The sequence below is a fragment of the Eutrema salsugineum genome, unplaced genomic scaffold (genome assembly GCF_000478725.1).
Source record: "Eutrema salsugineum unplaced genomic scaffold, Eutsalg1_0 scaffold_2, whole genome shotgun sequence".
NCBI classification, from domain to species: domain Eukaryota; kingdom Viridiplantae; phylum Streptophyta; class Magnoliopsida; order Brassicales; family Brassicaceae; genus Eutrema; species Eutrema salsugineum.
Genome location: NW_006256829.1, coordinates 10,241,684 through 10,254,673, shown reverse-complemented (window position 1 = coordinate 10,254,673; position 12,990 = coordinate 10,241,684). Strand labels below are relative to the sequence as shown.

At 34.0% G+C, this 12,990-nt stretch overlaps 1 pseudogene; it reads left to right on the top strand.

Annotated features, from left to right (window-relative positions):
• The first annotated feature begins 11,383 nt into the window (after positions 1-11,383).
• LOC18019660 lies at positions 11,384-12,879 on the top strand (annotated as a pseudogene).
• The last annotated feature ends 111 nt before the right edge of the window (positions 12,880-12,990 follow it).

The following is a 12,990-nucleotide window of genomic DNA, read 5'->3' as shown; positions in this document are numbered from 1 at the left end:
GCTGTTTATACGAGATAGATCTTGAAATTTGCTTGGTGGCGAGAGAATTGAGAGATGAGGGCTTCTCTCTTCTTCTTATCTTCTTGTTTTGAATCCTACATTATCAAACTTAAAAACAACAAGATATTTCCCTCTCCTAGCAAAGTCTTCGAATTAGAGTTTTTTCAGCCATATTTAGAAGAGCTCTTAAAAACTTTTGTAACTGATAATTAAGAAGCATCATTTTCAGTTCTATAGTTAAAAAATTTGTTTGGACTTACTTTTTCCTTATGTTTTGCTTATTTTGCTATTTATTTTCTTATCTAATTTTCTCAATTTTTTTTCTTATTTCATATTTTAGAAAACATAAATATAACTTTATTTTTTCGACGAAATGAAACTTTCATTATAAAATAATTGTAGAACATACATAGTCTTGATGTAACATACATAGTCTTTAGAAAAAATAAATATAACTTATTGATAGAGTTGTACACAAAAAAAAAATTCTCATTAATTCAATTTGAAACGTAATTTGATGTTTAAAAGATGTTTGATATGATTTTACTGATTTTATAGATTTCATATCATCATAATTTTGAATATAAAATAAGAGTGGCCACAAATTATATTATCGACTAAAACCTCTGTTGCAAGTTTAATATTATATAATATGTATGAGCGTTAATTATATCAATAATGTAAGATTAACCTCTATCCCAAGATTAAAGATGAGGAGTTTCCTCCATTTACTTTTGAGGGGTCATGCATGTGTATATGGAACAATTAAGGAGTATTTGTTCTTTTACAAAAAAAATATATATGAAAAAGCGTAGCACAGAAGTAGTTATAACTATGTGATATATTGTCGTTGCTCACTTTTCAAAACTTACTAAATTTGTAAGACAAATATCTGACGTTTCATCGTTTAACAAAAGGAAACGTAAGGAAAGACAAACTGTTTGTCCCTTTGGATAAACCTAAGTACTGACACATTATGTGGAATTTGTTACTACAATACAAACCTTTTGGCGTGTTAGCTTTTTGTAAGAATATGTATTAGTTGTTGGAAGAAAACCGAAGGCATTTAGCCATTTATGTTTTGACGTGTGAGAAGAATTGGGCACGTATTTAACTCACTTACCATAAAAAAGACTGATTAAATTGTGGAATTTTCTTCCAACTTAATTATTACTTTTGAATTTTTGATCGAAGAATTTAATTCAGAGGCAACAAAACTTTGAGAAAATGAGGTTGTTTTTTCCGTATTTACTAATTAGTGTCTAGGTTTCATATGAGTCACTGATTGAATTTACTGACTCTATTCCCACAATATTTACTATCTTTGAAACATTAGTCATTTTTATGTGCCTACATTAAAAAGGACTACGACAAAAAAAGGACTAAAGATGTTTTTTCAAAGGCCAGTGTTCATTGGAAGCCCAAGCTGAGTTGGACAGAAAAGGCCCAAAATGCCTTTGTTTTTTTTCACGATAAAGATATGACATGAGGCAATTGGGGACTGGAAAATGCTCTGAAGCATACCAAATTTTGTTTCTCTATTCTTTTGTGTAGTAGTAAAACAATAGAACGATTGGGAGAAATATCTATTAAAAAAAACAAACTTTAGTTAACTAGATGACCATGTAATTCATATAGATAAAGTATGTTATATGTTTAACCAGAACACATACGAAAAAGGACATACTATTATATTATTCTGTTTATTTTCGTATGTTCATCAAATGTTTCTCTGAATCTCAGAGAGACTGTATTAAACAGGAGGTCTGAGAATTTTGGGGAGGAGAAAAAATGATTCATCAGACCTTTTGGAACTCATTTGGGTTAATTTGGATGGGAACAAAACCATGGTTCCTGGTATTATCACCATAAGGATTGAACTTATTTGGGAGTGAATACATCTTGAAAATGAGAGTGTGTTTTACACATCCTGCATAGCTACCTATTTATATTAGTAAGTAAAGATGCATTCAAAAGGCTAGTTTGGAAAATTTGGAAAAAAGAGAAATCATTTTAGACATGTATTCATTTCAGTCAGAAATTTCTATGTACCCGTCCAAAATTTTTTTTTTTTAATTTATTTCTTAAATGGCTTAGCTGTAGTTTGTAGAGAATCATTTATTGTGTTAATTATTCTCTAATTTCCATTTAAGTGTATATTTTATAAAAATTGTAAAAAAATTTCTGTAATCGTTCATCGTTATTTTCGTAATCGTTATCGTTATCTTCGTAATTGTTTATCGTTTTCTTATTGGTTAATACTATCCATTACAAACTTATTGTTATAAAACTTGTCATATTAAAACACGTTTCGTAGATGTTTGGACTTTTTAAAATCAGAAATACAATCTATAAAACAAAATTTGGAGGCAAATCCAAATATACAATGATATTTTTTAGTGCTTTTTATAAAAAGAAAGAAAGAAAGAACATGAAACAAATCATTAAACGAAATGACAAAACGATTACATTTTGTTTTCCTAGGATGCCCGTTGGATTAGCATCAGTATTCAGTACTGAATTGAGGGAAAGAAACTAAAATGGTACCTTGTGTTACACAAAAAGACCCTTAGTTACACAAAAAAAATAATGAAAAAAAAAAGAAACTAAAGTGGGCTAGGTAATAGCACAACACAAGCCACACACGATAAAATCGACGGCCCAAAACTCACGACATTTTTACCAAACGCCCGTGAAATTCGAAATTCCCAACGATTTTATCACTACAAGAATGAGGGGTTTTTCTGTCGAATTATTTACGACGATTTTTAGTCGTCGTAAATTTACGACGACGTTACGTCGTATTTACGACGATCAAAAATTTCGTCGTAAATTCGACGTAAAAAATGACCATCGTAAAATCGTCGTAATGTTACGACGATATTACGACGAATGAAGAACGAATTTTATTTCGTCGTAATATTGTCGTAATATTTACATCGATAATACGACTAATTGTCCTCTATCTTGTAATTGACGTAAAATCAATGTAAATGTGATGTAAGTTTTATTTCGACGTAAATTTGATGTAAATATGCAATGGGTAATATGTTGGTAACCAAACAAAAAATTCTATATATATCCTTTCTTCTCTCATTATTCCATCAACCCAAAAAAACATATAAAGACACAAATTTTTTGAGTCTTTGAATGTTTAAGTAAAATTTTTAGTAGTTGAAATTTATATCAAATTTCAAAAACAAAAAGTCAAATATTTGTTTTTGAAATGTCTATATACGATCTACGAAAGTGGATGTATACGCCCAAAAATGGTGATGGGTCGTTGACTGAAGACTTCAAAAACGGATTGGAAATATTTATGTACCAAGCCGGCCTTATGCAAACTGTAATTGAAAGACTAATATTTAAGTATGATGTTGAAGACTAATATTTAAGTATGATGTTGGCATTTATATAATTGCATGCTTTGAACGTTTAAATGTAACATTTGTCAAATTTGATAAATTTGTTTAAATTTAAATGTTTAAAAAATGAAAGACAATTAATGAAAAGAAAATTTGCTTACGTGTTGACTTGGACATATGTTGACTATTACGACGAATTTACGACGATTATTTAAAAATCGTCGTAAAATGTAAACCCTAAACCCTATAGGGTTTAGCTTTCCCAACTCACAGAATGGTTTTTGGGTGCATTTTCCTGAGTAAACTAATGTATTATATAAGGTTTTGTAGTATAAGATTAAAGAACTTGTGGATATGTGGTTTATGTTACGACGAATTTACGACGAATCACACCCATTCGTCGTAAATTCGTTGTAAAATACCATCGAGTTTACGACAAAATGTAACCCCTAAATCTTATAATCAATCTTTTCTGGGGTTCAGGGGGGATTTAGATGAAGATAATGATATGGCTTACCATCTGATAAGGTAAAACAACTTTCTAAACAAAAAAAAAAATTTTCAAAATTTGACATATATGTGTTTATCAAGTAATCTTAAGGTGTTATATACATTTAGAGAAGATGTAAGAATTTATCTTAGATCAAACCAAATTCTTCATTATGTTATTTAAACATGCTAGAAAATTATACAGACCACATTTAGCATGTATATGCATGCTTGTATGTGCTTATGGGTGTTTCAATTTTTGTAATTCATCATTTTTGTACTCACCATCGTAAAATCGTCGTAATATTACAACGATTTTACGACGATATGTAAATACATAGCCGTTATAATTTTTATGATTTATAAGGATTTGTCGTAAATTCGTCGTAGTTTTACGACGAATTTACGACGAATAACCCTGATCGTCGTAAATTCGTCGCAGAGTCCAGATACAGCCACGTGTGTGTGTCTTATTCGCTTTGTTGTACGGTTGTAGCTTTACGACGGATTTACGACGATTTCGTCGTAAATTCGTCGTAATGTTTACGTCGGATTTACGACGAATAAAAATTCTATATATATGGAAGCACCATTTTCCTCATTTCGTCGCTCATTCAACTTCTTCCTCTCCCTACTTCCTCCTCACTTCGTTGCTTCCCTGCAAACCCAAAAATCAGGTAATTTTTTTTTTACTTAAAATCTAATTTTATTATTAATTAGTTGAGAAATACAAACGGTTTAGGACGGAAATTAGTTTAGGCTCGGAATTTGTTAGATTTATGATCGGAATTTGTTAGATTAAGGATTTAGGGTGTTTGTTAGATTTAGGATCATAATTTAAAATTAATTTGTAATTTCAAAATAAAAATTTTCCGGTTTTGCAGACGATGATTCGACGGAAGACGCACTACATCAACTTTATGGCGGACGGACACTCTTCCCGGGCGTGTCCCTCAGGACACTCCTCGTGACGTCGATCTCAACCTCGACGATTACGAAATCACATTGTAGATTAGGTTTTTTTGTAAAAAACAATTTGTATTAAATTTTTTCTTTTATTTATAAATTATTTTCGAATTTAAATTTCAATTTAAATTGTTTTTTTTTCTATTTTTAAATTTTTTATTATTTCAAAAATTCATTAATTATATTAAAATCAAATTAAATAATTAATTTATAAATCGACGTAAATTCGTCATAAATTTACGTCGATCTAACGTCGAACATTTAACGACGATTTTACGTCGTATATGCTTACGTCGGATTTACATCGAAACTTTACGACGAATTAACATCGACAATTAAAAAATTAGTTTTCCTTAATTGAAATTGTTCGTCTCGTAATCGTTGTTAAATCGATGTAATTTTACATCAATTTTACGTCGTTCTTATGATGGACTTATTTCGTTGTACTTTCGTTGGAAAATTTACGTCGCGTTTACTACGAATAGTTTCCGACGAAATTACGACGATTTTCCTGGGTTGGTAATTTTACGACGATTTTACGACGATCTCGGTTTTACGACGATTTTTTTTTCGTCGTTAATTCGACGTAAATGCTCTTTTACGTCAATTTAACGTCGATATCTGCCGACGTAAAACCCGATCTTTCTTTCTTGTAGTAGTGTATTCTCCTTTTCTAATAATCTCCCGCGCCTTTTAGCAATGAAAAACAAAAACTCGAAATCTAAAATCATGGCGGCAACCAGCGAAGAGCAGATGAATCTGCTTCTCTCTAGTTCCGATCAGATCTACGAGGTGACTTTCCCGATACTCTGCTCCGATCTCTTGCTTTTCGCTTTATGCTTTGCAGTATTCTGTTTTGTTTCTCGATAGAAGGAAATGAAAAAAATCAAATTAGCGTCGATGGGAAACGACTGAATCCGATTATGATTATCATTGATTAGCAAAAAAGAAATCTACAATAAATGGTGAGGCTACAGTTCTAATACTACTATTTTAGTGTTTTGACATTATGAATTCATATATTAATGCGTATATGGTATATCTCCATTCAAAGAAGCATATATGGGGTTTCCGTCTTCACTTTGACATTTAGTATTTTCAATTCATTTAATTGTTTTTATGGGGAATTAGCACTTGTGACTATAAAAATTATAAAAAATAAAAATATCTCAATAAGCATTGTAAGTGTGTGGCTCGAGTATTCTGCATGGAAGCCTCTCTAATCGCCGATTAGTAAACTAAATTTAATCATTTTCAGATTCCACTTTCCTCTCCTCCGCCGCCTTTTTTCTTCGCGTCAACTTCATCGCCGTTTTTTGGAAGATTTCAAGGTCAAAATTGTAAGTCTGAAAAACTCGTACAACACAAGATTTTGTGACCTAGAATGCACAAAGCCGAATGCTTTTAATTTAACTTTACAACATATTACACTTATTTTGCTGTTAAAAAACACATAGAGTATTTATCCCCAAACGATTTCTAGTCTAATAGTTCCACAACTAGATCTCATCCTACTGTGAATCTATATGGAGTACAGAACACTCACCTTTAAGTTTCTGTTTTTTTTTTTTTGTTGTTGTCGTGAAAGCTTCAATGTTTAAACACCCAATCAGCTCAAAGTGTTACCCTTTCGACCTTTTGGCCTACTTATACAACTTGACTAAGATCCTAACCCTAGAATTTTTAAGCAATCTTTCATGATAGCATAAACGTATAATAATCCACGTTCATCATTTTCCAATCTTGTATATTTGCATATCTGCAAAAAGATTCAGCTCGACAAGTTTTGGACACGTCAATTTCCGCCTTTTTGTCAAGTCTTTTGCCTCTTGAGTCTTGATATTAAGTTTAATTCATCCCCTGGTCATCCAACTTCTAGCTTACATAATCTGCATCATTAAAAAATATCAAGTGGGATTTTTAAATTTTTGTTTAATGTTCAAACTAATATTATCCTACGTGAATAAAAGTTCCTCACCTGTTCCCGTCTTCAACGACTTTTGTCCATCTCTAATAATTAAAAAAACATAAAACCAATTAAAAAGTTTGTGCAGAGTCGAAAACTATAATTAACGACCTTCTATAACAAGGACAAAAAATGACCTTAGCTCATTGACCAATAATAATTTACAAACATAATAGGCAAAAACTAGGATTTGACCACAAGTATATAGCGCAGAGCAATTTTTTCTTAAATTTTGTTTTGAAAGTTGAAAAAAAGTAGATTTTACACTAACTTTATAATATGCCTAAATAGTTACAGATAAAACTGTAAAACCGTACTAACCTATCTATTAAATATTATTTGGGTTAATCTGTAAAATTCTATAATTTTGAAAACATAATTCTAATATGCATCGCTTTATAACTCTGCTTTTTTTTTTTTACCAATCTATAAACTCTTAAAAAAGTCAAATTTCTCATGTCTAACTTTTTATAAAATTTAATATTTTTCAATTTTTGTTTTGATATATATTCAAATAAAATATAATCAGTTATAGTAAAAATATTGCAAGATGCCAATTTTTTTTATTTAAAATATATATAAATTGATTCTTATTTAAAAAACATATAATATTTTAAAAAAATTTTATTTTTTTATCAACCGCTTCATGTTCCCAAAATGTCTAGAGAGTGAATTCATCTTTTCATTAGAGCATGAACATCGTTCGTCTCTATGATATCTCTTGTCATTAAAAAACAATTTTTTAACAAAAACGCGTCTCTCAATTTTGTGCAACGTCGCTTAAAATGAAACTGTTGGAGACGGTATTGAGAGACACGTGCTTTGTTGTGATTGGCAAATGAAATTGGGGAAAAAAAATTTTTCTTTCCCTTCCTCTTTTCCCCGACACACTTCTCCTTGTTTTCTCCGTGAAAAACTTCGACGATTTTTTGGTGGCGACGACGAGATTTTGGTGGCGAATCTCTCCGACTTCGTCGACATCGTTCGAAGGCCAAAACCAGAGGATCGAGACGCGGAGATAAGCCATCTTCTTTTCCCTGTTTCTCTTGGTTTTTTTTTTTGCAAAATCAATCTGTTCTGATTGATCTGTTCGGGTTTTCGATTCTATCTTCATCTGTTCGGGTTTTCAATTCTTCTTCTGAATTGGTTAGAGATCGAATTATATGATTATTTGATTTATGGGTTTCACTCGGTTTGATAATTTAGGGTTTTCGATTTCAGGATCGAAACAGTTTGATTATTTGATGTGAGGTGATTTGATTCGTGGTTTCGATTAGTGGGTTTGGTATAGGGTATACTATAGGGTTCTGATCGATGGTTTAGGGTTCATCTCTTATGAATTGAATTGTTTGTTAGATATATACCATTCTCTTACTTAATCGGTGTTGTAGAAATATGGTGTTGTGTTTGTGTAAGTGACAATAAGACAATGTTTGAGATTGGGATTGTTTTATTTGATTCAGATTGGTTGTTTGTTTGTTAACCTTCTCTGGTTTAGGATATGCATCAATCGGATACATTATTTGGAACTAAACTTGGTTTCTGATTTTTTTTCAATGCAGCTTAAAGGCTATACATCTAAATTGGCGAGACAGGTGAAGCAATCATTGAGCATTAAAGCAGAAGACAGAAGTAATTCTTGGTAAGCAATCTTCAAACCATATTAATTGTCTTTAGCATAAAAATGGAACTTTGTAGTTGGTAATGTAATAAAGGCTTGTTCATTTTAGGGAGATTTGTAGTTGATAATAATATTAATGGCTGGATTTAGTTAGGCTTGAATGTTTCTCATCGATGGTAGTTGGAGTTTTAAGGTTTAAGTTTGAGGTCTTGATTGCTTTAATGTCTCATCGATGGTAGTTGGTGTTTATTGCTTTTAAGGTTTACAGAGTTTATTGCTTTTAAGGTTTAGAGAGTTTTCTGACTTTGGTAGTTGGTGCTTATGTCTCATCAATGCCTTCTTTCCATTTTTCTGGTTTTTAAAACTCGATCCTTCATCTGCTTTTCACAACCTCTTCATTCCTTTTGCCTACCTTTCTTCACAACCTTTTCATTCCATTTTTCTACATTTCTTAACAACCTTTTCATTCCATTTTTCTACCTTTCTTCACAACCTTTTCATTTCTTCACTAACATTCATGTTTTCGGCATATCCATATGCTCAACCCACTAACTTTGTGGACTTATTGAATAGTCAACAAGACACTCCCCTTACTGATTCCTTTGCTTCACTCGAACCATTTCCAAGCTTCAGCACGCAGACTACACCTCAAGAGCGAAAGGAGAGAGCTGCTTGGAACCCAAGCGACGATGTGTTGCTGATCAGTTCCTGGTTAAATACCAGTAAAGATTCTGTAGTTGGCAATGAACAGAAGATTGGTGCTTTCTGGCAGAGGGTATCAGACTATTATGATGGAAGTCCAAATGCAGAGGGTCGTGTACCAAGAACAGCAAGCCAGTGCAAGCAGAGGTGGCACAAGATCAATGATCTTGTGTGTAAGTTCTCCGGTGCATATGACTCTGAAACAAGGGAGAAGACCAGCGGCATGAACGAGAACGACGTCCTGAAGCTTGCTCACCAGATTTTCTTCACAAACCACAAGAAGAAATTTAACCTTGAATACGCCTGGAAGGAACTGCGGAATGACCAAAAGTGGTGTGATCTTTCCACCACAAAAGGCAATGAAGCGAGCAAAAAGAGAAGAACCGATGTGATGGAAACTGAAGCCATGGAGACTGTCGAAAATGATGGTTCATGCTCTCGGCCTATAGGTGTGAAGGCTGCAAAAGCCAAAGGAAAAAAATGTTCTACTGAAGTAAACAATGTTGCTCAAGCTACTGCAGACTTTCAAAAAGTGTTGGATGTCAAAGATAAGGAATTAGCAACAAGGGAGAGGCTTACTAGGATGAGTGTTCTTGACAGACTCCTTGCAAAAAACAGATGCTCTGAATGCTTGACAAATCAAGCAATTGTTTCTCTCAATCAAGCAATTCTCTCTTTCTCTTACAAGGCTTCTTCTTGTACTTCTTCTTTTTCTTTTTAAACGATATCCACTTTCTATTCAAAAAACCATGGCTTCATCTTCGAATAATAATGATGATGAATCAATTGATGAATATCTTGATCATCAAGGTGATCAATTATTTGATCAATTTTATAATCACACTGTTCACACTCTTCAGAATATGTTCATCGACTACGGACAACAGCAAGAGGCAACCAATTCAAGGAAAAAAAGAGATTTCATTGAAAGAAACCGGGAAGAAGGCCATATACGTTTATGGAATGATTACTTCAGTGAGGAGGCTATATTTCCGGATTATCTATTCCGCCGCCGGTTTAGGATGAATAAGTCATTGTTCATGAAGATTGTTGATCGACTAAATAATGAAGTTCGATACTTTCGGCAGAAGAAAGACGCTCTCGGAAGGCCTGGTCTCTCCGGACTTCAGAAATGTACATCAGCAATTCGTCTTCTGGCATACGGAACGGCTGCTGATTCAGTTGATGAATACCTTTGCATTGGTGCTACTACTGCTCGGAACTGTTTGGAAAATTTTGTCGACGCAATCATAAATTTATTTGGTGATGAATACTTGAGAAGACCAACACCAGAGGATCTTCAACGGTTACTTGATTATTGAGAGTACCGCGGATTTCCCGGAATGGTAGGAAGCATCGACTGTATGCACTGGGAGTGGAAGAATTGCCCTACCGCGTGGAAAGGGCAATATTCACGTGGTTCGGACAAACCGACAATCGTTTTAGAGGCTGTAGCATCATATGACCTGTGGATATGGCATGCGTTTTTTGGACCTCCAGGTACCTTAAACGATATAAATGGCTTGATCGCTCACCCGTGTTTGATGATATAATTCAGGGAAAAGCTCCACAAGTGAAATTTTCTGTCAACGGAAGGGAGTATGATTTGGCATACTATCTGACAGATGGTATTTATCCGAAATGGGCGACATTTATCCAATATATTCCAATACCACAAGACTCGAAAGCATGTTTATTTGCAGAAAAACAGGAAGCTGCTCGAAAAGTGGACATTACTAAAATGTCAACTGAAGTTTGTAACAAAATTTATGTTTTAATTCTTTTTATGTTCTTCTCTAAATCTTTGTAATGAAATAATTATCTTTTTCTGAGTAAAATGTTTTTTTTTTAAAACAATTCCAAAGGATCTCTATAATATTTGATCAAAAACAATATGTCTCTTATATGGGTATTCAGCTAACATATATTATTAAAATACTACTTAAGAGACTTCATTGAGTCTCTGCAATGTTTATGGTTTTAGTCTAAATGTTATGGTGTAAGAAAGTGCTATTTCTTGTAATAAAAAGTCCATAAGTGCTATTTCTGTAAACGACTCATAAAACTAATCTTTAGACACAAGATCCGGAAGAGACGGTGTACAGAGAGATTCGAAATCAATAATGAATGACTTTCTTTTCTTTTAATACAAAAAAAAATGAAAAAGACGTCAAAAATATAATGAATATTAAAGGACCTTACCCATGCCCAGCTGTAATGTCAAATTTAATTAGTATAGATGACTTGCTCTATAACTGCAAGGGTGAGGTGAAAGAGAAGATGGATATCACAAAAACATTCAAAGTTCCACATTATTGTAGCACAGCCATGAGTTACGAGGGTGTATTTCGTAAGGTGGAAATGGATGAAAAACCATATTTGGTTTACACCTTAACAACACAAACAAACAATTCAACTTCCTCCTGTGAAACACTAGCTAGTGTTGACAATCAACCACCTCTTTTCTTCTGTCCTGCTTCACGTATCAGATTTCAAAAGTCCATACTAAAGATGGACGATTACGGATTCCATATCTACGAGTTTCTTCCATTCGTCTCTCCTCCTTACTTCCCCACTAAAACAAGGCCAAGAAGCGGTGTTCACAAAGGCGAATCTATGCTTGATTACCAAGAATATGATATCTGTAAGCTCCCTGTAGTCCCTCTCTTTTGGTGCAACAATGAAGAACCTGACAGTGAAGACTTTAGTTGCGGTGCATGCGAAGAGTCCAAGGCCAGTGGAAGCTATTATGCTTGCCTTGATTGTGAAAACAAGTTCCACAAAGAATGTGTAGAGTCTCCACTTGAGATCAGACACCCTTCCCATCCTTTTCATCCTCTTCAACTTTACAATCACTCTACTGGTCAGGATTGGTGCATTTGTTGTGGAGCATATCTTCAAAACATGACATATCATTGTTCTACCTGCGATTTGAGAATGCATCCAATATGTGCGATGAAGCCTGTACCTTTTATTGTAAACCATCCAAAAAGCCATCCACACCCTCTGACTTTTTTTCCCTACACAAGCTTCTTTGGTTTGCCATATATGTGGCCTTATCAAGAACCTCGATCCCACATACATCTGTATCGACTGTGTCTTCGTAATCCATAAAGGCTGCATCGATTTCCCGCATGTCATAAGAACATCTCGTCATAGCCACCGTATCTCATTCACAGCTTCTCTTCCACATGGGGAACTCTCTTGCGGAGTCTGCCGTCAACCTGTTGACAGTAGATATGGCGCATATTCTTGCAGTAAAGGTGAAGCTTACTTTGTGCATTCAACATATTCTTGCAGTAAAGTTAGATACAAGGGTTTGGGATGGAAAAGATCTGCAAGGTGTACCAGAAGAAGATGATATGATAGACGACGGTGAACCATTCAAGAGGATAGCTGATGGAATAATACTCCATCTTTCTCATAGTCACAATCTGCAACTTGAGACGATGAGCAGAAGAGCGTATGATGGTAACAAGAACTGTCTAGGGTGTTCTCTTCCAATCTACGAAGGTCGATTCTATTCATGCATGGAAGAATGCGAGGACTTCATCCTCCATGAAAGCTGTGCACATGCTCCCCGCATGATACGCCATCCCTTGGATCCACATCCTCTCACACTAAATTTTGCAACCAAGGATTATCATGGTCGTAACAAAGGCTTTTTCCGTTGTACTGCTTGTTGGCGTATGTCAAGTGGCTTTGCCTATGAGCATCTCACATGGAGATCTCTCTTCCAACTAGACTTACGATGTGCATCGATCACAGAACCATTTCAATATCAAGGCCATAACCATCCTCTCTACCTACCTTTAGACCCATGCCAAGAGGCAACATGTCAAGTCTGCAAATACAAAGGCAATGGTACGAAACTAAACTGC